Below are 26,930 nucleotides of genomic sequence, written 5' to 3' on the forward strand. Positions count from 1 at the left end.
CACACACACACACACACACACACACACACACACACGAGCTCTTTGTGACTGGGGTAAAGTCATTTTGTGTCCCTGGGACTCAGTTTCCTCTTCTGTAACCTGCGGTACTGCCCCCCTCTCATGGTGGGGTGGAAAGTTAACTCAGACCTCCCACGAGTGAGTGGTGCCTGCCGGGAAGGAGTCAAACCCGGCCTTCTAGGAATTGCTGCGGGTCCTGAGGGATGGGGAGGTGTGGGAATTCAAGAGACTTGGATGGAAGAGGGAAAGGGTACAAGGGGGTGGGGGGAGGGCAGAATGGGGGCGGGTCTTTCTGGGCCACTCCCATGACTCCCGAGAAGACTCCATTCCCTATCCTCCCAACTCCAAAGCCCACAGCGTGGGTGAGGGGAGCAGCTCGGAGGGAGGCACCAGGAATGGTGAAGAGGGAAAGGTTAGAGAAAGGAGGCAGGCTCCTTTGGGAGTTCTGGTTCATCTTTAAACCAGGCCAGGGGAGAAGAGAAGGCCAAAAGGAGGGGAGAAGGTAAGAAGACCTCTTCGGCTTCAGTCAGAGCATGGTTTATCTCTCTTGGGACTCGACTTCCAGAGCAGGGCAGTGTCTGTGGGGTGAAGACATCACAGCGCTGTCGGGAACCCACGATGTGCCAAACGTCCCTACGACGTGGTAGGATTCCACCAGGGCACAGGAGGGATCTGGGGGTCTGGCTGTGGAGGGTGCCACGCGGTTGCCCTGGTTCCTTTCTGGCCCAGGAGGAGACTGTCAGATGTCTTTGCATTTCCGATCTCATTTTACACTCCCAAGTACCTCCAGCCTGCCCACAGAGGACCTATGGCGGCCCTTGGGCTGCAGGCCTGGGTGCGGCGCCGGAATAGAGAACTAGGTTCACGTCCACTCATGTATGTATTCTTTCAAAGGCTATCCGAGTACCCTTACCGCGTGCCAGGCGCGCATCTCCTAGTCCTCCGCCCCGAGGCTCCTCTCTCCGCAGGCTCACTGTCTTCTCTCTCAGCTCAATTCCCCAAGGATTAGCCAACTGATACTCTCCCAGGGCCATCTGCTTCTAACAGGGCTCCCTCAAGGTGCACTGTTCTTGCAGAGGTAAAGGAGTAAGTCTCTAAAAGAATGCCAGTCCCTAGACAGCAATGGGAAGAGATGTCAGTGCGAGGAGCCCTCTACGGTAGGGGAGAAATGCTTACTGTCCAGAGAGGGCTGCCCCTGAAACTAAGAGGAAAGAAGCACCCTCCTCAAGTCTTGGTGAGCCCAGGGGAAGGGGAGAGACACAGATCAGAATCACCAGAGAAAATCATAAAGCACTGCTGGTGGTGGCAGGGGACACTCACCCGGATGTGGGCTGTGAGAGCCCAGGAGTGTCCACCCCTGCACTCGGCCAAGGTCCCAGAGCCTTAAGCTGGACACACAGCACCCGAACACCCTCAGGTGCTGGTGCTGGAGTGGCCATCTCGTGCAGGAGCACAGGTCATGTTCAAGATCTCTCGCCAGGGTCTATCATCTTAAAAAGCTATGGTGTTTGGAGATTTTTCTGGCAATAAAGAAACCTCTTAAATAAGGAACAAAGAGGGAAAAAAACCTGCTCCTGGAAGAGAAAATACTTCTAATTAGATTGAGATACAAAGGTTAAATTTTTGTTCTGGGAAAAGGACTGTTTATAATCCTGTGTCATTAGCAGGACATTTTCCAGAGACTAGTGTGCCAGAAATAGACCCTCCGAGGGGTCACTGGAAGGAAGGGGTGCAGATTTGTGAGGTGCAAAGGACTGGAGTTCAGATTTTCCCTTTATCCTAATGCACATGAGCCCCTCACCAACTCTCGGCATGAAAACTGTGCCAGCCTCACCTGGGCACTGCCCCGCGCCCCCCCACTCCCAAGAGTGGTCAGAAGTACAAGCTTCGAACTCAGACAGGCCTAGGTTCAAATTTCAGCTCTGCCTAACTTTGCTAGCTGTGTGACCTTGGGCAAGTTAGTTCTAAGCCTCAGTTTCCCTCTGTGCAAAATGGAGCTTAAAAAAGACCTGGGGTGGGGGAAGACCTGGAGTGGTTGTAAGGATGAAAGGAAATAATCAGTGTAAAGTACCTGGCACAGGGCCTGGCACTTAGAAAGTTCCCAATAAAACGCAGCTAGGGCTTCCCTGGTAGCACAGTGGTTAAGAATCCGCCTGCCAATGCAGGGGACACTGGTTCGAGCCCTGGGCCGGGAAGATCCCACATGCCGCGGAGCAACTGAGCCCATGCGCCACAACTACTGAGCCTGCGCTCTAGAGCCCGCGAGCCACAACTACTGAGCCCGCATGCCACAACTACTGAAGCCCACTCGCCTAGAGCCCGTGCTCCGCCACAAGAGAAGCCACCGCAATGGGAAGCCCTCACACCGCAACGAAGAATAGCCCCCGCTCGCCGCAACTAGAGAAAGCCTGCGTGCAGCAACGAAGACCCAACGCAGCCAAAAAAAAAAAAAGTTGGTGATAATGTTAAAAATAACATGGCTACCATCATCATCACCACTACTGTCACCATCGTCATCACCACTGTCATCGTCTTCAGCTTCATCATCATCATCCTCACTGTCATAGCCATCACATCATCACCATCATGACTGTCACCTTGTCACCAGCATCACCGTCATCATTATCAGATCCACTGCCTATATTTCCTCTCAGCGTCTTAAGTAGCATTACAAATGCTCCCAATGGGTTTGTACATTCAGTTTCTGAGTTAAAACCCTGTTTGTTCAGAGGTTCGTTTTAAAATCAGCTGCTAGGAACTGGGAAGCCATTTACCATTGAATTAATATTACATCTGATGGCGAGGTTTCCACAAAAACTCACTTAACCCCCAGCATAGCTGAAATGTTGAACATTTGCAGTGAAAATAGAAAACAACACTGTTGCCCTACAGGAAATGAAAGACAATGGGAAAACAATTCAATAAATACAAAAATCTACTTCTCATTCAGGCTGAGAGGCTGGGAGAGAAAGAAGAGGTGGACAGAGCCTTTTGTGTCTGGAATATGGACTCATGAGCATTTGTAAAGTTCCAAAGTGATCGCTGATTGGCTGTGATGTGTAATTTCACTTCAGAACCTACAGTTTTCTTTCTCCGTGACAGAAGGGCCTAAATAGCTCTCCTCTCCTGCCTAGCTGCAAGATTAGGGGCATTTTCTCAAAAACAAGGGAGGGGTGGAAGAGGAGAGGAATGGGGTAAGGACAAGAGGGAGAGAGAAAGCAGAGGAATTTTCTGAGATAACTGGGCAAGAGTTGAAGGAAGGAAGGTTGCTCAGCTGGAAGAGAGAAAACCGAGAAACTGAGGAAAGCTGTGAGAAAAACGCTGAATGAGCTTTATTCAGCTGCCCAAAAGGGATCGCTGTTGAGCTACAACCGCTTGGCTGCTGTGCAGCGTGGCGGAGGGAGAGGCGGGAGTGGAGCTTCCCTGTAGAATGAGGGAAAACAGGGAATTGTTCACCAGCACTAGAGGTACATGAGAAAGGTGACCCAAATTCGGGGAAAGCTTCTCCCATGCTTTGAAGACCACCAAGCACATTCACTTATGACTTGAGTTGTCAGTCATAGAAAACAACACAGATTAGTCTTCTTTCGGCGCCTGGTCTTCGCCTTTGCCTGCCTCTCGCCCCCTCCTTGGGCAGTCAGAATTGGGTTTCCTCTATCAAAAGTGGGTTTTCCAGAATGGAGCTGATAAACTCATTCTCAATGAGGTCTATGACTAACAGGTTCAAGAACTATGTTTCCTTTATTGGTATAATAAACTTAATTCAGTCAGTGATAATGTTATGGACAAAGAAATGAAATCCTAATTGAGCGATTTCAGACACCAACCGAAGGGAGAGATCTTACTTATCCTGAAATCCCTCCATAGAGATGAGAGCCTACAGCCACGACCAAGTTTGCTGGCTCCATTAAAAGGCACTTGACGTGCAAAAAGGGGATGGGACATGGCCTCAACCTTTAAGCCTTCAGAGCTTACAGAGGAAGTGAATGCGAGTCAATTCTTCATTCCTTCCTGGACTCAATCAACAAACACTTGCTGTTCACATATCAGGAACCACATGAGTATGTGGCTCCCGGGTCCAGAGGTTTTAGCAATATCTGGAACTGTCTTCACAGGTCCCTGTTACTGAACTGGCTACCTCCTCCAGCTCTGGTCCCTGTCTTACCAGGTTTCTCTGCAGAGGTTAGGGGTCTCAAAGGACTGCACCCCCATGCACACATGCTACTGCAATGTCACAGCCACGGTGGAAGCCTAACGACCACCAACTGTGGCAGACACGGTAAGGAGAGGGAGGGGAAAGCTGTTGGGTTTTGATGATCCCAATTGGCTCCTTATCTTAGTTTGGGCTTCTCCACAGACTGGCTTGACTGCAAGAAGTTTCTTTGGCAGAAGATCTAGAAAACACCAGCAGAGAAGTGAAGCACTGAGACTTGGAAAGGAAGGAAGCCAACTTATCAAGTTAGTTACCACGGCGGGCAACTGGGGTTCAGCTGCACAGGTAACGCTGGGAGACAGTGGAGAACACCTGCCTGGGAGTTGGGGCATTTATTCACCAACCCCCATCCATCAGACGTCAAGGGCTGCTCCTGGACGATGTGTTAATTCCTTGGCACTTCCAGCCAGCCCAGCACGCGGGCCTGGTGCACTCCTGAGACTAAGAAAAAAAAGCCTGAGGGAAACCCACAGGTATTTTCAGTGAGCAGCCTTTGGAGTATAGGGGTCACTCTGAGAGGGCATGGGGACAGGATGTCAACCACGTCCGCTACACCAGCCATGCCCTGGAAAGTTCTAGTGCTTATCATGTGACGACCCAAATGTCACCAATTCAGACCACCATGACCAGGTGTTTCCCCAACTGGTGGCACTTTCTATGACCCCTGTGAAGAAGACACTCTGTTATGGTAACAATCTCCAAGCCACAGAGGAATCTGCTAGAAGTGTGCCTTGAGATCTCATAAAGAGCCAGGCACATGACGAGGCCAGAGACAGCTCCCTTTCCAAAAGCAAAATGTTCCAGAGATGCTCAGCTTGGCCAATGTGCTCCTTTGCTAGAATATAATTTGGGCCCTCAAGAAAGTTCTTTTAATCATATTTGTGCTGGCTAGAATGCAAGATGTTCCTGGGATGAGTCATAGAGGGAGTTTCTCTTCTAGTGATCTTGTGTTCCAACTCAGGGCCCAAAAAACAATAAATAAACAAATGCCACTTCACTTCATCAGCTGCATACCGCCTAAAAATAATAATAATAGTAACCTCGACCTGAGAAGTACGCAGACAATGCAGGAAGAGGGCGGAGAGTGCTTGTCTTTTCAACAGGGAGCCTTCTTTCTGGAATTCTGTTTTGTCAGAAGCACCCCTCTGCCTGGAGACAAGCTCTCTCAAGAACAGAACAAGGCACTCTGCAGAATCTTTGGGTTGGTGAGTCTTTGGAAATTCTAGAAAGGCACTCCATCTTAAAGCAAGTATCGTGGTTGCAGCTAATATAGCATAAACAATGCAAGGGTGCTGTATGGCGAGGAAAGGCTGCAGTGTAACATCTGGCTAGTTGACGATGAAGATTATAGGTGTTATTTCCTATTTTCTTTCGGGGAAGAGTTCTGGAACGTGTGTTCACACACACACATGCATACACCCCACGGTGGGCAAGCAGGAATGAGTCCGCCTGTCGTCCCTCTAACACTCGAGGTGGTCCCCAAACCAGGATCCACAATAATTCTCCTTTGTCCTCACCTGCTCCACCCCTGAGTTCCACTCATTAAACCTTTACTCCCAGAAGTGACAATGTGAACTGGGTCTTGCCACGGGGGCAGGATTTCAGGAGATGAGATGGTGGAATGAGCTGGGTGGGCAGTCCAGAAGCAGGAGGAAAGGCACAAGAGGGGTGTAGAGCCTGGGGCCCGGGGCTGGGGAGGGCCTGAGGGAGAGACAGGGTGCTGTGAACATGAGAGGCGTGTCGGGCTCCTCCAAAGGGGTTTAAAAGTTGCCCTTCAGGGCTTCCCTGGTGGTGCAGTGGTTGAGAATCTGCCTGCCAATGCAGGGGACGCGGGTTCAAGCCCTGGTCTGGGAAGATCCCACATGCCGCGGAGCAACTGGGCCCGTGAGCCACAATTACTGAGCCTGCGCGTCTGGAGCCTGTGCTCGGCAACGAGAGGCCGCGACAGTGAGAGGCCCGCGCACCGCGATGAAGAGTGACCCCCACTTGCCGCAACTAGAGAAAGCCCTCGCACAGAAACGAAGACCCAACACAGCCATACATACATACATACATACATAAATAAAAAGAATGTAAGCAGACAAGAATAGCATTAAAAAAATAAATAAATAAAAAAAGTTGCCCTTCAGCAATGAACCCATGCGCCAAAGGATTGCCGACTCAACCAACGCAATTTTGATGTTTCCACAGGCCCTGCTGAAGAGAAGGTCATGATTCAGTCATGAGACCATTAGATAGGGAGGGAAAGAGTGAGTAGATTAATTTGCGGGACTTTGCTAGCTCTCCCCTCCCCCTCACACACGCACAAACACACACACACACACACACATACACACACACTCACACTCACAAGTTGAGAATAATAAGCTATTTACTAAGCATTTGCTTAATATGTGCCAGGCGCCCTGCTAGGCGTTTCACATTCATTTTCTCATCCACTTTCTCAGCAGCCGCAGCAGATCAGTACCACCTTGGTTTGAATTGGTTTGTTCGCTTTTCTTTTTCCCCCACAAACTGAGGAAGGCAGGTCTGGGGGATGGGGGGGAGGGGAAGAGAAGGCCCCACGCGGGGGGCTGCTGAGGGTGGCGAAGGGGGAGTGTCTTCTTGCCTCTGGCCAGAGCCTAGAACTCCCTGGCCTGCTTCTGCCCCTGCAGCAGGCCTCCACCTGAGCTCCCCGCTCCACCACTGCCCCTGCACCAGCCACCCCTGGCCCCTGAAGGACAACGCTCTCTTCCTAAACCTCAACGAATCCCAGGTAAGGGTTCATTCCCACCCTTCCCAGAAAAGTATGTCATCTGTGGCCAACCGGCCAGCTGTTCGCCATACCCATCTCTTCATCTGCCTGGACTACGTTTCCCAGCCTCCCTTGCAGTTTGGTGTGGCCACGCCCCTGAGTTCTAGCAAACAGAATGTAGGTGGAAGTGATGCACAGCACTTCCAGGACTGGCTCCTACAAACCTTCCATGCACGATGCCCCAACCTCTTTCCCCTCCACTCAGCTTGATGCACAGGGACCTCCTGAAAGCCACCTGATGGAGACAGTGGAGCCACAAGACGGAATCTGCACACCTGACTCATGGCTTGGTGGAGGGCGACCGGCCATCGGCAACATCCACTTTGGGCTTTATGTGAGGAAGGAATAAACTTCTGTTGTACTTGAGCCGCAATACACATTCGACTTGTTCAGAACAGCAGCTGGCATCACCTCACCGGACACCGTGCTTGCCGGGACGGCTCTGTGCACAGCGAGTGCTGGGGGCAGGCAGACTTGCAGCCTCCGAGCAACTCGAGCCCCACCGGCTGAAAGCAGAACGGCGGGAGCCGCGCAGGTGCTCAGAGCCCAGTTCTGAGCCTCCACGTGCAAACTTTCCTGCACGAAAAGCACTGATTCCCTTGGCTGTTCTTCCTCACTTGAATCGATTTATGAACATGGGTTCGGGACCATTCTTTGCTTGGTTCCTGCATAAGTCTCCACTGAAAGAGTCCATTTCCTTGGCATTCACAGAGCTGGCGGGGTCGGGAGAGGCCAGGGGGAGTGGAGCTGCCATCAGAGAGCAGAGAAGGCCAGCCTTTTAGCAGCCTTCCGCCCTGGAGACCCCCAGGGGCCCACCCGTGCGAGTGGGTAGGGGTGTGGGAGGGAGAAGCGGCGGGGCCCTGGCTCAACGCAGGCAAACAGACCCAGGAAGCTGGCGGGTCTGGCATCTGGCCAGAGGAAGCTGCTAGGACCATAACACCCCCTTCCCTCTTTGTACCCTTTGATGCTTTGCTGGTTTGAAGAACAGGGAGGCCTGGGACTTCTGCCCTTTCCCCAGCCACACGGGATTCTTTAGAGGAAAGGTCCCTGTGGATCTTCCTTTCGGGGGGTCCACCATCCATGCTTCAAGGGGCTCGGCCAGCTTTCCCTTGGTGCCCTACATCATCGATTGTCCGGGCAAAGACTGCCCTTTCAAAAGTATCCTCCCCTCCACCAATCACGGATGTTTCACTACTAGCAAGCTCTTGTGCGATGTTTGACATTACCGCCCTCTTTCTGGGTTTCTCTCCAAAATACCCATCCGTCTAAAGACTCTGGGGCATTGCCACACTGGAGCAAACTGATCAGAGTACTTTCTACACGGTACGGGCACCCTCACCTACAGTGGGACGTTTCCTGCCCGCGACTTAAGTGAAGCCCTAACGCAGCCAGCCAGCCAGCGCCGTCATCAACACACTCCCGGGGTTGTGGGGAGGTGTCAGCTCAAGTTCAGACCCGGGAGGCCCAAGCCTGGGCTGCTACCGGAGGAGTTCTAGTTAGCCCTTCATCTCTAGCAATACTCGAAGCTTGGCTAGCAGAGCACAGGGGATATTAGAAATGCTCTTTTGGTGGTAAAATGGGTGGCTTGCTAATTAGCGTGATGACTGTTAGAAATGGGTAAAATTAGTGATAGTCAAGATACACAGATTAACTAAAGTATTTGAGAGGCGCTCCCCAGCCTTGTATGGGTAGGGTTGGAGAAGTCAGGAAAGCTGTAACCAGCACCCCCAGGGATGGTTCTGATGCTCGCCACCTAAGTGGTCCCATGCCTGGCCACTGGTTTTGGAGGATTTCCAGTTGCCTAGGCCAACTACAAGGTAAGAAATTGGAAATGTCATATCCCCGTTGAGTGGAGCTTTCATACCATGTGTGATCACAGAAGCTGAAAAGACAGCAGGATTGTGAGCTGGCCTGTGCCTCCTGGCTACTTAAAGCTTAGATTCTCAGCGTCTGTGTGTGAGTGTGCGCGTGGGGCACGATCTGCCCCCCTGCGGTTGTCACGGTGGCATTCTGAGCTACCCTCGTGGGAGCCCCTCCCTCCTCCACTCTGACTCCTGGCCTGCCTCTTGCTTTGTCCTGCCTTCCCCCGCTGGGGCTCTGGCCTTGAGCCTGCCCTGCGGCAGTCTGTAGACAGCCCTCAGGGCTGGAAAGACTCCGCTTCAGGGACAGGGATGACAAGCAGAGACCTCCTCACCATAAAAATGTAACACTTTGCTTCCCCTCCACAGGACCTTTTCAGTGTCTGAGCTCGCATTGACTGACATGCTTGAAAATTCTTAAAAATGTCCTTTAAAAGAAAAACCTAAAGGATCATATCACATCCATTAGAATGACTAAAATAAAAAAGACCGTAACACCAAAAGTTGGTGAGGATATGGAGCAACTGGAACGCTCCTACACTGTTGGTAAAACGGCACAGCCACTTTGGAGAACGGTCTGGCAGTTTCTAATGAGGTTAAACAACTGCCCATCCTCAGGCTGAGCAATTCCACTCTGAGGTATCCTCCCAAGAGAAATGGAAACATATATTCACAAAAGACTTGTATACAGATGTTCATAGCAGTCTGGTCATAAGAGCCACAAACTGGAAACAACCCAAATGTCTGTCAACAGGTGAATGGATAAGCACAATGGGCAACACCCACACGGTGGACCTCTACTTGGCAATAAAAAGCAGAGAACTCCTGCCACAAGCAATGACATCGATGTTTCGAAAACACTGTGCTGAGCAAAAGAAGCCAGATACGAAAGTGTACACGCTATAAGATTTCATTGACACAATTCAAAAGCAAGCCAAAAAATGTAATGATAGGAATCAGAAAGTGGTTGCTCTGGGGAGTGGGGAGGGGGAAGGACTTTCCTGGGGTGATGGAAATTTTTATAGCCTTTTTCAGGCGGTGATTACACAGATGCACACAATAGTCAACACTGATGTATCTGACCACTTAATAATCATTTGATTTTATGTTAATTGTCCCTTGATTTAAGAAACTAGACATTGAAAATACTATCAAACTGCAAAATAGAAAAAACCACCCAAAATGGTTCTGTGTGCGTACATGGTGAGTTTTGACCAATTCTGAGCATAGTGAAGGGAGGTAAGATGGAGCAGAGGATTCTGCTAGTAAGGGGGAGTAGGTTACCCCCAGGGCACCTGCCAGGGGCCCTTTATCCCAGGTACAATCGGAGGAGGCAGAGTCGGCCTCCAAACAAATGCTCAATGAAATAAAAGAACAGAGGCCCCAAAGGAAGCTGGCCCAGGACTGTGGGATAGCTATCAGGCTTTGAGCCAAAACCACTTTCCAGGAAATGCCAATATTTTTGTGTTTGGGAAAGGGAGGGAGTATTAAGGCAAGCAAGAGCCAAAATGTGTTGGTCTTTGCACAACAACTGCTGCCTGACTGAGGGGCCCTGTGGGAGAAGCTTCAAAGTGCTGCTACCGAGATCTCCTCCAAGGGTCTCTGTGGTGGGGCATCCAGAAAAGCCTGGGCAGGAGCGGTAAAGTTGGAAGTTCATTAAGGGCAAAGATCTATTTTGCATGGGGGAGAGGCATCTTCTATTTCCCTAGTAAGAGGCCACAGCAGTCTCGCCCATTCACCGTGGTGTTCAGCCCTCAAATAGCCCAGGGCGGCTTTCTGACATATTGGCACAGGCATGAGCTTGTGAATCAGGCCTGCCGCAGACCCCTGGCTCTGCCCCTTCAGAACTCTGTGGCCTTGGGAAAGTGACTCAGCCTCTCTGAGCTGCAGTTCCCCTGCCTGTGAAATGGGGAAAATAACGCCTACTGCTGGTTAAGTAGAAATTGCCTGGTGCCCAGTAATTGCTCAATGGAGAATTGTGTCTGGGCTCCAAAGGTCTTTCCTGGTCATCCATGCCAAACTCTCGACTGGAGTGGAGACCTCCTCCAGACGAATTAGCATTCATTTTAAAATCTTTGGACCGCAGGTGCACAGAATTTGTGTAGTCATCATCTTTGGTTCATAACACTGTTCCATGCATGGCTTCCCTTTTTTTGGTTTGTTTTATTTTTAATATTATAACATTTAAAATAACAAAATAAACACTCATGAAGGCATGGCCCACTCAACAACATGTGGGTCTGTTTCTGGACTTTATATTCTCTCAGTTCCTTTGTTTACCCCTGAACCAGCGTCAGAGTGTCTTATTATACTTTCTGATGGGGCTAAGTGCTAAGAAGAAAATAAATCACGGTTAGTGACACAGGGGAATGGGGTGGGGGAGAGACTACTTCAGGGAGTAAAGCCCTGAAAGATGAGGAAACACCATGGCACAGCAACTTTCCAGCGCTGCAAGAAGTGTGTGTGTGTGAGAGAGAGAGAGAGAGACAGAGACAGAGACAGAGACAGAGAGAGACAGAGAGAGACAGAGATAGAGACAGGGAGACAGAAGAGGGGAGTGAGCAAGTTCCTGAGTGACAGAAAAGAAAGGCAAGGGACTAGATCCTGCCCGGCCTTCTACTTTTCATTTCACAAAGACTACCTAGTACAACCCATTTTGCAGATGAGGAAACAAAGGTAGAGAAAAGGTGACTTGCCCCAGGCCACACATCCTGGGACAAGATTATGGCTCGAATTCAAAGTCCCCTCTGTTCAAGGCGATGTTCCTGGCAAGATGTTCCTGGCAACGCACTGTTCCTCTGGGCCCTCAAATGCCTCCAAGTGGCTTTCAGGTAATGAGGTGATAAGTAGCATGTTGAAATGGTGTTCTTCCAACCAGAAGTTCTTTATTGCAAAAAAGATTATTAGGATTCTGACATTTTTTAATGGCCTTAGGGCCATGTCAAAATCCATGTGAATATTTCCAAGGTATTTTCTTTTCATGGGTGATATTCTCAAGAGAAAAATCAAGGATACGCTGGTGATGTTCTCTGAAATTTGAGGTGGGTGCTATGACCACATAAGCAGGACAAAGAAGTTTTCTTAATAATCTACAATTAGTGAGAAATATACAAGTAGTAGATTAATATTTTTACATGTATTTTAATGCCATCCCTTCAGTTCAACACATAAAAATTCTTACTCCTAAAATATGGATGGAAATATTAAGGTCAGAGTTTAAAGGCTCACCTACCCTTTTCTTTTGAAACTCTGAGCCGGGTACAAGATAAAACCGGGACGGAGCGCGGTGCCTAAAGACACTGGAGTCAGTCTGACCTGCATTCCCTATTAAACCTTCAGGGTAAATGGATTTCTCAAATCTGTTTTCCTCGTTGACCGGCTAATCCCTTCCTTCTAGGAGGAGATTTCAGCCCCTCCACTCTGCGACTCATCTGTGGCAACAGACCCACGTGCTGTTTCCATCCTGTGTCCCCACACTGGGCTCCGATACAACTGCAGAAATTATGACTCAAGAGATCACAATTACTGACTTCCGAGAGCCTCTGACTTCTCCCGGGAGAATAAGCAGATGAGAAGCTCTACGTATTTTCAAAGAGACAAATTCAGGCTGTTTCGGAATCATGCCCAGGCTTTTCTCTGCCTCTCATTTTTCTTGTGAGGACAATCCTGAAAGTACACAGATGTGAGGGCGCTAATGGCAGAAGGGCCTGACATCTTTTGGCGCAGGTAAGAACCGTCTGCTTTTAGTTACTTAAGCTGTGTCTCCACGGTGGATGCAACTAAAGTGACTCAGACTTTTGGCTGAGAAGCTGCTGAATGATTCCCTTGCTAAGCTCTCTGTGCTAAGCCACTCTTTGCCACTGTGGAAGAATTGGGACGCTGGTAGACCTCACAGGTGTACCCTCACTTACACCCCGAAGCTCCGATTTGAGAAAGAAAATACAATGCTGAAGCATAACTAATCCAAGACAATCCCTTCCGACTGGTAGAGAAGAGCCTCACTTAATGAAATGGGTTGGAGATGCCCAGCTCAGCCACAGACCGGCTGTGGGAACAGGAGCAAGTTCCTGAACCTCTCTATGCCTCAGTGTCCTCGTCTGTACAATGGGGGTCAGAGCAGTATCTGCGCTGCAGGGTTGTGAAAGGGAGTGAGCGGGTTACCATGCAAAACACTTAGAACAGTTCCTGGCACACAGTACGCGCTCAATAGGGGCGAGCTATTATTATAATAAAGACAGGGAGCCAAAGGACCCTCACTGTGGAACACTAAATAAATGAGGTGAGAATTTCATTTTAAACTATAAATAAGCAATAAAGGAGATGAAAAGAAGGTGATTTTTCTTCTCAGCAGTTTTAAGCCTGGCATGGTGCTGGCCACGATGGGCAAGGTGTGCAAAGGAACAGTAACTGCCGTTAAGTCTGAAGCGACAAGTGCAAGGTCAAGAGCAGAGGCAGTAGGGACCTGATGGAGGGCTTTCATTCGGCCAGACTCCCCGGGATGAAGAGTGTGGAGGGACAATCAACTCGGGCTGCACACGAGACTCGGCTGGGGAGCTTTGAAAGATCCGGATACCCAGGCCACATCCCAGACCAATGAAATCAGAATCTTCCATGGTCGGCCCGGGTGTCAGGATCTGTTAGAGCTCCTTAGGTGATTAGAACGTGCAGCCAGGGGCGAGGACCCCACCTTCAGGTCTGCCCACCCACCTCCCAACATGAATGAGCGCTTTTCCTGGTCAGTCATCAGGAGGCCCAGACACACAGTCTCAATTCTCATCACAGAGACAGAGAACACCCACCAGCCCATCCAGGGCAGGAGCTGATTAGTATTTGTGTATGAGTCCACAGTGCCTGGGACACCGCCTTGGTGCGGAATCCCTCAGTGAACAGACACACGGATGGATGAATGAATGAATGAGTGAATACTGCACCATAGCAAATGTCTGCTGATACGGAAGTAAACTTGGTTAAAAACTTTCTGGAGGGCAATTTAAAAGCATTCATACCCACTGACCCAGAAAATCTACTTCTTGGCATCACCCCAAGGCAATGAAGGCCCTGGCTGGATTTTCTCCCAAGTGCCTGCAGTTCTGATTAAAGAGAGCTCCGTGGGCAACAGAAGAGGAAGAGCGGGTAGTCCCGGGCGCCCATGCTCTTGAAATTCCACTTCCGTGGGGAGGTGGGAAAAGGGCACCCTCAGGCAAGGCCAATATTGTTTTTTCTTTCATGAGGGATTGAGATTTGCACAGACTTTCAGATAAGAACTCAGCCTAGACCCCCAGAGTTCCACGGAGTAAGCACAAGAGAGGTTCTCCTAGATAGGAGAGAGATTACAGAAACCCAGCAGCCAGTCACCTAGGCTATTAAAAAAAAAAGAATCACAGGAAGGCAGGGCCCGATGTTAGACTGTGAGCAGAGCGGCCCCCTCTCAGCCCCTCCCCAACCCCAGGACGGGTTAACTACAAAATGTGCCCCCAAGTGGTGACTGATGGGACCCAGTCCTGCCAGGCGGTAAAGACAAAGGTGTTGGCATTCTGAAGCCTTGTCTAACACACTGAAGATGGGTATTTGCCTTGAGGGAGTCAAAAACCTTCCCTTTCTGAAGACAGGATGGATTCGCCTTTGAGTTCGTCCTGAAGGCACTATAAATGAGGGTGAATCCGTTTGTCCAGAACCAAGGTCTGCCCCTCAGGACGGAACCTCTACAGGGCAGGTGATGAGGGATCGTCTACACTGTGTGGGCAACAGCATTAAAATAATGAAACTTTGAATTAGGAGCTGGAATCAAGAAGAACAAATCTTGCAAATATGCCTTTAAAAAGTCAAACTATCCCATCTGAAGTCATTAAATGTGTTTGTATGTGTATGTACTTCTTGGTACTTAAGAGAAAATAGAATCATCTTTAAATTTAAAAACATTCCCCGGGTAAGACCACTTATAAGAAGTTTAGTCCAGAAAAAATATTATTCTTGTGTTACAAAATCAAAGCAGTGGAGGAAAAAAAAAAAATCAAAGGGAACGATCAGTCAGGAAAAATGTCAGGGTTCCAAAATGCTGCGGGAGACCGCAGAAAAAGCACGGTCATATTTAAGCTTGGGCTAAACATACTTTTTTTCTACAGTCACTTTTCACCAAGTGTAAGTTTATATATGCTTTGTCAAATGCCTCTTTAAGGATTTATCCTGAGGGATTTCCTACAATTCTTGGGCTTAAAAGTTCAGGCAAGGTTACAGAGGTGGGTGGACTTAAGAAGTGGAAGGCCATACAGAGGACAGCCGTCAGAACACGGCACTGGAGGCTCAGGCCACCACTCTGAGCCCTGCGTGGCCCACCTAGGAGGGGCCTGCGTAGTTCTCCCATGTCACAGGCAGCCCCCAGCCTCGGGCAGCCATTCTGCAATGAACTTGGGTCATGGATCGCCCAGAGGCCCAGAGGCCGTTTGTGGCTGGGCTGGCACTGTCCCGCAACTGGAAACACCAAAGAGGTTGACGGCAGGCACTTGGTGATGTCATGGACACCAAGGATGACATCACCACCACCACCATCATTGTGACCATTGCTGTTAGTTGAGAGAATTGAAGCCAAATAACTCCGTGCAAAGCTGACCAAAGCAGTGTTAAGAACTGTTATCAAATTATTGATCCCTTGCAATGCAAATGCCTATTCCTTGGTGAGACTGTATGTTCTAAAACCAAAAGACAGAGGGCGCAGCTGCTGTCTACTTCTCCGCTGCAACTGCTCTTATTACGTCATGTTGACCACGTGGCCAGATCCACTGAGTCAGCCCTCATGTTACTCATCTCTATAGCGCTCCACACAGTTGGCCATTCCTTCCTTCTCTTCAAACATAAATCAGAGTGTTTTACTCAGCTCACTGGCTTCTCACTGGACTTTAAACTAAAAGCCAAGTCCTACATAGCCCTATCAGACTGGCCCCACTTTACCCCTTTCCAATCTCTGCTCCTATCACTTTCCTCCTCCATCAGAATACTTCTTCTTTTCTTAGAACTACCACACTCTTTCCTGCTTTGGGGCCTTTGCACTGGCCGTTTCCTCAGCTTGGAATGTCCTTCTCACAGCTGGTTCCTGGTCAGCCTTTAAGTCTGAAAACCAGTCTCGTTAGAGAAGATTCTATGACCATCTGTAAGCCCCCAACTTCATCCCAGCTGTTCTCGCTCACATCAACTTCTATGTGTCTCTCCTTCAGCATTTGCAAATTATCTTTTTTCCCCTCGATTTACTATTTATAGTCTGTCTCCTCCACTCCATCTGGAAGGTAAGCCCCTCGTCTGCCATGTTCATCGCAGTATCCCCAGCACCTGGAATAACACTCCGTCTATAGACAGTGCTCAGTGACTATTTGGAGGAAGGAGGGGAGGGGAAGAAAGAGGGAAGGAGAGAGGGAGGGAGGGAGGACAGTGTTCCCAGCTAGCGTACCTAACGACTGGACTACCTCACATTCTTCCCAGAGGTGCCGCTAACTTTTGAATAATGGGTTCCGTGTATTTTGGCTATAGCTGAAGCTATACAGAGTTGAGTCGCTGGCAAATGGAGTGTTGAGCTGACGGCAAGGTGAAGTAGGGTTCCACTTATGATAAACAAGAAGCCCCGCATGGGGTGCTAAGGCCTGATGGTGTGTCCACTGGGATACTGAGGGCTTTCCTTGGGGACTATATAGGAGAGCACGGCCAGGGCAGTGCTTCTTACTAATTTACTTACTGACTTACCCACCTAAGTTACTGTTGGCTCATGGCCAAACTCTGAGCACCTGGAAGGTAGGGGTGGGGCCTTGTTCAACGCCCAATAAACATTTGTTGAATGGCTGTATTTAACAGAGGTTCTGCATCCAGATTATTTATGTTTTATTTACAGAACACTTACACAAAGTGCTTATTATGTGCTGGTACTCTTCTAAATGCTTATAAGTATCCAATCCTCACCAACAACCCCACAAGGGAGACGCTGTTATTATCACTACTTCACGGATGAGGAAACAGTGGCATGAAGAGAACAGGGGACTTGCTACTCAGTGGCAGAGCTGGGATTTGAACTAGGGCCACAGCACTGTGTACCAAGGACAGGTGGGAGGGAGGGCAGCAAGGAGAAAGGGGAAGTGGGAAAGTTGGAGGCTTACCTACCCCTTAAGGGAACCTGGGTGGTGCAGGGTTTATATGCCTGAGGGAAGGTGGGGAGATGGAATTTGGGGGCCCCCTGCCCCCCACAGCAGATCTCTTCCTCCTTTCCTATTTCTACTCTAGGTCTCGGCCAGCGATTCTCAACCTGGTGTGATTCTGTCCCTGCTGCCAAGGGGACATCTGGCAATGTCTGGAGACATTTTTTGTTGTCACAACTTGCGAGAGGAGGGCGCTAAGGCACCTAGGGAGCGGAGGCCAGGGATGCTGCCAAAACATCCTACAGAGCGCAGGGCGGGCCTACAACAAAGACACACCTGGTCCCCGTCCACAGTGCCAAGGCGGAGCAAACGTGCTGATCCAGAGGCCACCTTTCAGAAAACGCACGAACGCGGTGGCGAGGCCAGCAAGGGAAGGCCCATCTGGGAATCCCTGAGAAATGCCGCCTGGGTCCTGCTTCACCTCTACCAAGTCTGAAGGGCAGAAGGCCAGCGCCTCCCCCCCGCCCTCCTCTCTGCTGTCTCCTGGCACCACAGCCGCTCCCTCCTGCTGAGAAGCTAAGGGCAGCCCGGCCCACCCGGCACACAGCAGAGGCTGCTAATATCTACTTCCTTTGGCAGCTTCGTAAGACTCTTGGCTTGGAACCTGGTATTCCTCGAGCCCTTTTTCTTAATTACATTCTAGAGCTGAAGGGCAGCCTATGTATAATTCAGAAACGAACAGTCCTACCTCTGATGGCTCTCAAACATGCCAAATAGAACAGAACGCGCCGTTCCTCCAAAGAAATGATGAAGGTCTCCTGAGAAGCCAGTGGACCTTGAGGAGCCCAGCTTGGGCTGAACAAGATCTCCAAGCTGGACCCCAGGGCAGAACCACAGATCATTTAAAATGCTCTTTATAGATGACAACAAGAAGAAAACGCAGCATCAGACTTGGGGTTGGAGAGAGCGGGGGAACTAGGTCGGGGTAAATCCTGAAGGCCTGGCTTCAATGCTGGCTGTGCCCCTGAGCTCTGGAACCTGAATCATCACTCTACCTCACCCACTTGTGAAGTGGGGTTCCCAACATCCCTGGAAAGATGCTGTGAGGGTCAGCAGGGGATGCTGTAAAAGGGCCTCACACTGTGCAGATGAGAGTAGAGCCTTGTCAAACGTTTGTTCGTTCCCTCGCCCTAAACGATCACCATTTATCCTTTTAACCATCCCGACACCCGAGGGATCCAAAAGTTATTTATATCTCTAGCCCACCAACCCAGGAGCAGTCGGATGTCCTGAGTACTCAGCAGAATAATAACAAACAAAAATAAACCTTGAGAAGCACTGTATGTGGCTTGATTCGAAGTCATTTAAAGGAATCATATAGTTCATTGGATTTTAAAATTGGGCTTCAGCTAATGAATAAACGTATAATCCAGAGTCAATGGCATTTGCAGAGATGCTATTTCATGGCCAGTTGTGTGGCAAAAAATTGTCTGGGATGGTACGGATAGGATCCTGTCCAGAGGAATGGACTAGGCCAGCAGTTCTCAAATTGGGCTAATCATCAAAATCCCCAGGAGAGCCCTCGGAGCGGACAGATTCTCTGCCTGACCCTCAAGAGCCTGGCCCGATACATCTGACGGGGTCCGGGAATGTGCAGGTCCCAAACTCCCGCCAGGTGATTCTAAGGTCAGTCGACTGGATTTAGGAACCTCTTGATGAGGTCTCTAAATTGTGGGAGGCAACTGACCAAGTGCCAGGCACTAAACCATGATCCTTAAATCACTTTCAAAATCCTTAACCAAGATACTTCCCAAGCATCGTTTGAAGCTGCGTTTGCTTTTACATCTAAGAGAACATTTTTAGATACGGGATTTGTTTTCCTTCCAGCAAGATGCTCTACATCACTACTACCAATTAGGCAAGTTCATTTAAAAGCTTTGAATCCATACTTGTAAAATTCCCCCTTTGCTCATCCAACTTTATGTCTAAACAGTGCAGCTGACGGCTGTACCGTTCCACTTATGAATTCTACTCTTGTGAATGTATTTCCAAAATTGTTTCAGAATTTCTTTGTCTGGGAAAGCCAGAACTGCTGTTTTTAATAATAACATGGTTTAAACATAGCTATCCAGGTCACCCCAGAACACAGCACACAGCACCCAGAGAACCTTCTCTGTTAAAAATGAAGACTGCCCCCACCCAACTGCACCCTTTCCTCTTACAAAAGGTCTACCTCCTTACTCCCTCCTGGAACTAGTTTTTCTTTAGAGAGAGTAACCTAGTTCAAGAGAATGAAAACTGAGGTTAGACCAAGCAAAAACCAAGTCCTGCCTCTGGTTAAAACTCATCAGCAGGGCTTCCCTGGTGGCGCAGCGGTTGAGAATCTGCCTGCTAATGCAGGTGACACGGGTTCGAGCCCTGGTCTGGGAAGATCCCACATGCCGCGGAGCAACTAGGCCCGTGAGCCACAACTACTGAGCCTGCGCTCCGCAACAAGAGAGGCCGCGATAGTGAGAGGCCCGCGCACCGCCATGAAGAGTGGCCCCCGCTCGCCGCAACTGGAGAAAGCCCTCGCACAGAAACGAACACCCAACACAGCCAAAAATAAATTAAAAAAAAAAAACAAAAAAAAGCTCATCAGCAACACAAAGTGATCCTCGACAGTGGCTTCCACCCAATAGGTGCTCAATCACCAAGTGAATGAATTCAATTGTTCGACAGAACTCTTGCACCTCTGTTTAAGAAAACTGAGACAAGAATTCTCTGAACAACTGAGACATTCCATAGCGTTCACATCTGAGAATGTGTTCTATTACATAATCAACAAAGTAAAAAGAACTTTATTTTTAGCTACTGAACTTCACAGGGAAGATCTGAGTCCTATTTAAACTTCTCTTTCATCCCTAACCTTCAAATGACACTCCTATGATTTGCTTTTTCAATTTGTATTTTTTAAAGAAAAGACTCAAAGATGGCCTTGGGCATATTTAAAACAATACAAAACAACAAGAGAAATAAACCAGATGGCAAAAAATCATAAATCAGGACAAGTGTGCTGAACTAGCTACAAAGGAAGGCATCGTCAAACTGTAAAGGGAAGAGGCACTTCGTTCCTCATGGCTAAGTCTCCATTATTGCTTCCTTTCGAAGGAAAGCTCGGAGGTCATCTAGGGGAGGGCGTCGTGGTCCCTCCCTAACCCGCCACAGCTCGACTGGAAAGGGCTGCATGATCATTGGGAACCCCCAAGGGTCACTACTCAGAGCAAGTGGGTGGTACACTGCTTCCCATGTGATAGAAAAAAAAAATCGTTTGGAAGGACTTGTTTTAATTGCACAATGGCAAAGGCAGGGCAAGAAGCGAAACAAATCAAACAAAAGAAAAAAACAAACCCTCACCCAACAGATCTGTGCTAACACACGATGAAAATTCCCCTCTAGAAAAAATCCTCCATCCCTATCTTTTCTAGAGACACCAATAAAAGGACACACCTTACAGAAACACCACTGACACCGTCTAGGCTGAGAAATATAAGAAAGAGACTCTAAGATTCAAGACCCATCCTGCTTGGCTGTGTCTTTGACAATGGACTAAATGTTTGGACCTTCTCATGGAGATAAGGGCTTTCGTCTGGGGGATTTTTTTGTTGGCGCTATGTGATGGCTGCGTGGAAAGTAAAATATTCAGGGGCATATATGTCAATAGATATCTGTGAAATGAATGGAAAATGAACGAACCTGCATTGGGCTAGCCTTTCAGATCTTACAACAGCTGCCATATATTTCTAATGCATTAAACTGTTTTTCTTTTTAAACCAACAATAACTGGGCCTCTTAGGCAAGAACACATGTCTATTAGTTTTACATACTTAGAAGTACATGCTGTTCTGTTCTGGCACTAACTTCTCACTCCTTGAGCCCTGTTTCCAAACATACTGAATTATTAACCCCAGTACATCATCCCTGCCCCCTCCCCTCCCCACAATATTTTATCAACACGACCCAAAAAGATGGCAGAAGGTTTACCAGGCCATGCTCATCAGTGTGGATTCACGCGCATGGACGACTCCAAGATCTCACCGCACAACTGCCTGCTCTGCACCACCCAACAGGTGCCCTCTGAGCGGGAGAAGAAATGCAGGGAGGCACGCCTGGGGGTCTGGGCGGTTCGGAGGATCACAAAGCAGACCTAAATCTGTCCACTTCCTTATCACCCCCAGCCCCACCCTTTTTGTTCCATGGCCATTATGAATGCTTCAGTTTGCTGTAAATGGCTTTTCTGAGCAGCTCAAGAACTTTGTGGATATGCAAAGGAGATAAAGGATCGGTGGTGCACTGTCTTCCCCACCTGCTTCGGTAGCCTCCAGCATTTTCCCAATTAAAGCATTGCCTTATTATCCCTGTCAAAGCAAGCACTGCACTGGATTGTAATCACTTCTTTAAATCCCACCTTTCCCTCTAGAGGAAGTACTCTGGAAGGGGGGCCGGCATCACTACTGCCTTGTTGATTAGCACTCTACCCCCAAACCTTGCAAGGTGCATGGTCTGTACTAAAAGTTCAATATTATTCGTTAACTGAATGCACAGATAAGTGAGTGAAAAGGTCTTCCTCTTTTAGGGCGACCAACCATCCTGAACTGAAGGGCTTCTCAGGACCTGGGATTTTCAGCGGTCACCCTGAGACAGTCCCAGGCAAAAGAGACTGTTAAACGGCTTGCCCTCTCCCTTCGTTTCCACATCACCAGATCCAGCTGGCAAACCTGCCCTGCCCTGTATATACAGTTGCTGGCCTTACCCATCAGCTGGAGGGCGGGCGCGGCCTTCTAAGATGACAACCCTTTGTGCTCCATTTCTGCCCAATGACAAATGCCTACCCTAGCCCTAGTGCCTGGTCACTTTCTTCTTCTTCTTCTTTTTTATTTATTTATTTATTTGTTTATTTATTTAAGGCTGCGTTGGGTCTTCGTTGATGCCCGCGGGCTTTCTCTAGTTGCGGTGAGCGGGGGGCTACTCTTCGTTGCGGTGTGCGGGCTTCTCATTGCGGTGGCTTCTCTTGTTGCGGAGCACAGGCTCTAGGTGACCGGGCTCGGTAGTTGTGGCTCATGGGCTCAGTTGCTCCAGGGCATGTGGGATCTTCCCGGACCAGGGCTCGAACCCGTGTCCCCTGTGTTGGCAGGATTCTTATCCACTGCGCCACCAGGGAAGTCTCTGATCACTTTCTTTATGAGAGATGATAATGGTTTCTTTATTTCCCAGATTCAGAGAATGGGAAGGTGTCAGAATGATCAGGAAGGATGCCCAAATTTAAGCTGCGTCCCTGAGTCTGCCGAAAGGTGGGCATGGTGCCAGATACACAGGCGCTCCAGATGAGAAGCTGCTCCTCTCCCTTCCTCACTGCTTTCAGACCCACCCCAAGGCCCACCCTCCCATCTGTTTGCTAAGCTGTGTCGTCATAGCTGGCCGCAGGCCCTGCTCACCTCCCCTTCCTCCACCTCAGGGTTAAAGGAGGCAAGGCGATGGAGCGGCCTCCTCGCCCCACAATTCTGTGGGGGACGGAACGAGAGAACATGAAGCTGGCTTGAGTCTTAGGAGGAAGATAACCCAAGACTGTCCTTTCATTCGGGGGACAGGACACTTGCTTATGGGATGGTGAGTAGATTTTGCTACCAGTTTGCAACAAGTTCACCCATGGGCATATCATTCTTGCTTATTTCTAGGATGCCCTTCTATAGACTATCTAGAAAAATAAGCTAAATCTGAAGGCAAGAGGGAAACTGGAAATAACCCCAATGTCCATCAATAATACATAAACTCTGTTGCTATATTCACATAACAGAATATTACAGAGCAATAGCGGAGAGTGAATTACTGATACGCACAACAACATGGATGAATTTCACACTGAGTGAAAGAAAACAGACACAAAAGGACATACTGCCTGATACACTTTATATGAAGTTCAAAAACAGGCGACTGTTTTCAAAAACTGTTACAAGTCAGGGTAGTGGTTACCTTGCGGGCAGGAGGAGGGGGTTATACTGATTGGGAAGTGAGCTTTTTGCAGGGATGGAAATGATCTATACCTTGATTTGGATGGTGGCTATGTAAACGTACACATTGACAAACATTTATTAAGTTATACCTTTAAGATGAACTCGCTTGATGTACTTTTTATACATCAATTAAAAAAGTAAAAGGAAACAAAAACAACAAAAATACAAAAGCAACGGAGGAGCTCTCCACTTTCAGCCTGATCCAGCAAGCCCTGTCATTGAACCCCAGGAAGCTTTCTCACCCCCTCTGTAAGTACATTATTCTACCTACCTGCTTTGGTTGTCAAATTAAATTAGATGAAACTGAGTGGTGCGGTTGTTCAATCTCATTTGTTAAATGTACGCTCGACAAAGGCAGCGCTGTCAATCTCAATGAAATTAGGGTCTGTCAAATGAAGGATCTGATGTTTTCTATTTTTTATAAAAAAACAGCTTTCTGCATTTAGAACTCACTCTCAAAAATCTTTCCACCAGCTGTATCTCTCAGCCTATTAGTCAAGGACAGGCACCCAGCCAGCTGTTTGCTGCATTCGACTTCCCTGTACATGATCATTTCAAAGGTCGTGTATATGTTAATTTACTACCTGGTTGTTATTTAAGAGGATTTTATTACATCATTTTATGTTGATTTATTCTTTCTCCTCCTCTAGGAAATTCTGGATTCTAAAGCAACCAATGGCGGGCTAGCTCTGGGTGAGTATGAGACTTCAAAGAAATCACTGTTGTCATTTTTCAAATTAAACATGAACACACATGAGCAATATGTTTTAGCTGGACACGATTACGATCGCCGTTGTCTACTAGAAAAAAGAAGTGGTTTAAACAAAAAATGTTCGTATTAAAAATTAAAAAGGAGAGAGAGCAAGCAAGAGAGACACCCACAGCAAGCCCTGTCTAAATAATTACTTCACAGTAGAAATGCCCAGATGGTGAATTTGACAATGTCTAGGTCTTAATAATTTGATTCAATTTACTTTTTTCCTGAGGGCAACCTAAAGGCTTAGCTATTTTATCATAAGGTTATGCAGTGCCATTTTCTATGGGTTCTGTGTGGCCAACAATATCCTAAAGCTAGAATAATATGAGAAGAGAATAAAACACCAAGAGAAGAAGGAAGCTCTGGAGAAGGCCAGGTAAGAGAGGGGAGATGGCCAAGCCATGGGAGCTTACAGGATGGGACGGAGGGCCAATAGCATGGGATCCTGCACAAGGCTACCGCTACCCCAGATGAGGAGTTACAGAAAAGCTTCCTGTGGCCGTGGTTCAGGGAGGGCAGTGCTGATGGGAAAGGGAAATGGCAGAGAGCCCCCAGAAGAGGCGACATGGAGAGATAAGGCGCGGATAAAAGCACTTCTTTGCTTCTAAATGAACAGTCCAGGGCCAGTTTACTTCTCAGCAGCACCTGCAATCTGTGGGACCTCACCCACACATGCTCCTGTGTGGGTTTCTCCATTTGTTTTGGAGAAACAAATGACTCAAGCTCAAACTCGTCAGTGCGTGATCACCATTGCTCTGCTCAAATGTCACATCCAGGCGCCCTTACGCTGCCATTCAGAAATCTATTAGCAGCATCCCAAAGTCAGGAACTTCCCTGACCTACTTTTACCAGGCAGGGGAGGCTTCTAATTCCACAATCAGTGAAACAGCAGAACGTTTAGAAAATGTGTGTGGTGGTGTGCTGGATCAACGCAGGCAAATACAGCCCTGGGGAAAGGTTAACAGAATGTAGCTTCAACGGCTTGCGTGCTTCTAAATGTGCCCGGGTGGTGAGGAGAAAGAACCAAGCCAAAGGGAGTCCTTCAGAACCCAGAACACACCCGCCCCGCCACCATCCCGGTCCCTGTAGGGTGAGTTTATCTGTGCCCTCCACACAGACGGACTATCGTCTGTATCTGCAGCCTCACACCCTGCCCTCCCTCAGTGCTGCAGACCACTGATCGCCCCAGCCCCAAGGAGAGGTCCGCGTGTTTATCCTTTCAGAACGGCAAACTCAAACTCAAATCATCGAATGCTCTATCTAATTATACCTCTCTGCCCCCAACGCCACCTTCCTCCTCTGTTTCCTTTCTTCAGTTATGTGGAAAAATACCTCTCCAAGAAAACATTAGAAAGAAACTGCTGCTTTGTGCATTATGATTTTTCTCCCCCAAACAATTCATCTTAGAATTCTTTGAAGATGTTCACACCTACATTACAACCGCATTTTGGAAAAACAAAAACAAAAGGAAAAATTCATTCAGGAGTCTTAAGCCCCCAACAGATCGAAACTATTTGATTTTGTTTTCATTTTTAAGGAAACAACCTATCGTGGCAGAGACACAGTTTTCGGCGTTTCTTTCTCGCTCTGTGTTTTATGATAAGCCATTTTCCTCGCGGCTACAGAGTGGCTTGGAATCTCCTTAAATAGCAATGCCCATCCCCCATCCTACTCCTTCCACCTCCGTATTCCCCACACCCCCGTGGGTGTCTTAAATGATTTCATTTCACCGCAACTTTCCACAATGTCACACCCATCGTGCACAGTACTGGGAGCAACACTGATGGGGAGCAATGGGAAGAAGGTTGTCCGTCTTCGCTGTAGCTTGAAAATGAAATACTACTTATCACTGTTCTCCCCTGGGTCAGCCACCGATCTCAAACTTCTCCACAGCAAAGGTAACTGGCACTGGCTTGGCTGAATCCCAGAGTGGGTGGTCAAAAGGCACCATGGAATTTGCAAAATTCCCAGACAAAATGAATGTATGTGCCAGAGAGCGTGTTTGGTTTGGGGAAAGGCACGGCTTTGCTTGGGATCCCCCGGAGCAGAGACAGAGACTCAAGGGCAGAGAGCTGATGTGGGAGGGGTCCCAGGTAGCCCCAGGGCGGGGAGTCGGGGCGGGCACGCAGCTGGTCCCAGGCGCTCTGATGAGCAGGTCCGGCCGTGGGCTGTGGGGCTCAGTCCCTCCGGGAGTTAATTTAACCTCAGTGCCATCCCCGCTGAGGTGGAGAAGCCATGGGGTCTGCCTCCCAGTTCCACTGTGCCACTGGTTGGGGGCTGCCCCTGGGGACATAAACTCCAGCACCTCTTGCTTGCTCTGCCTCTGGGCCAAGCACACTCCCGGGGCCCCTCGAAGTCTGCTGCGGAGAGCCCTGGGGAAGGGCGTGGCGGTGTGCAGACAGGCAGGTGGAAGGAGTGCCAGGGACACAGGGGTCACCCCAGGCTTCCGTTGGAGAGCGTGGCTAGAGTGTAGGTGCTGCAGAAACCAAAACGTCGGAAAGGGCCACTGGGCAGGTGCAGGCCTGTTGGTTCCTTTCTGCGCTCCCTGAAGTCCCTCCCTGTGTCCCGGGGTCAGGCAGCAGGCCGGCTTCTGCCCAGGTCCCAGCTCCCTCGGAGTAAGTTGGGCATCGTTCGAAGTTGTCTGGACCCAGCCTTACAGGGCTCCCAGTGGGAAAATCTTGGCGTTGGAGCCCAAATCACAGCCCACAGAACCTGCAGCAGCCATTGGCCCGTTCAAAGACCCAAGTTTGCCCAAGTTACCCCTAAGGAGTAACTTTTACACTGGGACACCCGGCTGCGGAAACAGTGCTGTCCTCAGAGGTGATGCCTGCTTTGCAGCAGAGTCTGAGCCCAGACAGCCTGCCACTCTCCCAAAGGCGGAGGAGTGGTCAGAGTCAAGGCCAGCAAGTCGACTGCTTCCTTTTTCCTGGGAAACCTGCTGGAGTAAGTTGGGGCTTTCGTTGTTGTTGTTTGATTTCTGCAAGCTCTATCTTTGTCAAATGCTCTCACAGGCAACATTAAGACAGCTCTACATATGGCCACCAAAAGACATGTTCAAGAATGTTCGTAGCAGCTTTATTTGCAATAGCCCCAAACTGGAAACCACCCAGATGTCCGTCAGCAGG

The 26,930-nt window shown here is 48.9% G+C and overlaps 1 protein-coding gene and 2 long non-coding RNA genes across 9 annotated transcripts in view; 2 read left to right on the forward strand and 1 right to left on the reverse strand.

The window, feature by feature from the left end:
- Positions 1-26,930, reverse strand: part of RAI2 (retinoic acid induced 2) — a 392,985-nt gene that overhangs the window by 10,099 nt on the left and 355,956 nt on the right. The window lies entirely within an intron of this gene.
- LOC309653012 lies at positions 457-6,348 on the forward strand. The gene is made up of 2 exons (XR_014258977.1): positions 457-4,737; positions 4,904-6,348. It is a non-coding gene; the product is annotated as an uncharacterized lncRNA (long non-coding RNA).
- Positions 19,343-26,930, forward strand: part of LOC309652992 — a 92,879-nt gene continuing 85,291 nt past the window's right edge. Inside the window, exon 1 of the long non-coding RNA XR_014258956.1 lies at positions 19,343-19,536. This is a non-coding gene — a long non-coding RNA (uncharacterized lncRNA). The remainder of the gene's footprint in view (positions 19,537-26,930) is intronic.

This window comes from Balaenoptera physalus (assembly GCF_965194825.1).
Source record: "Balaenoptera physalus genome assembly, chromosome: X".
In the NCBI taxonomy this organism is placed as follows: Eukaryota; Metazoa; Chordata; class Mammalia; order Artiodactyla; family Balaenopteridae; genus Balaenoptera; species Balaenoptera physalus.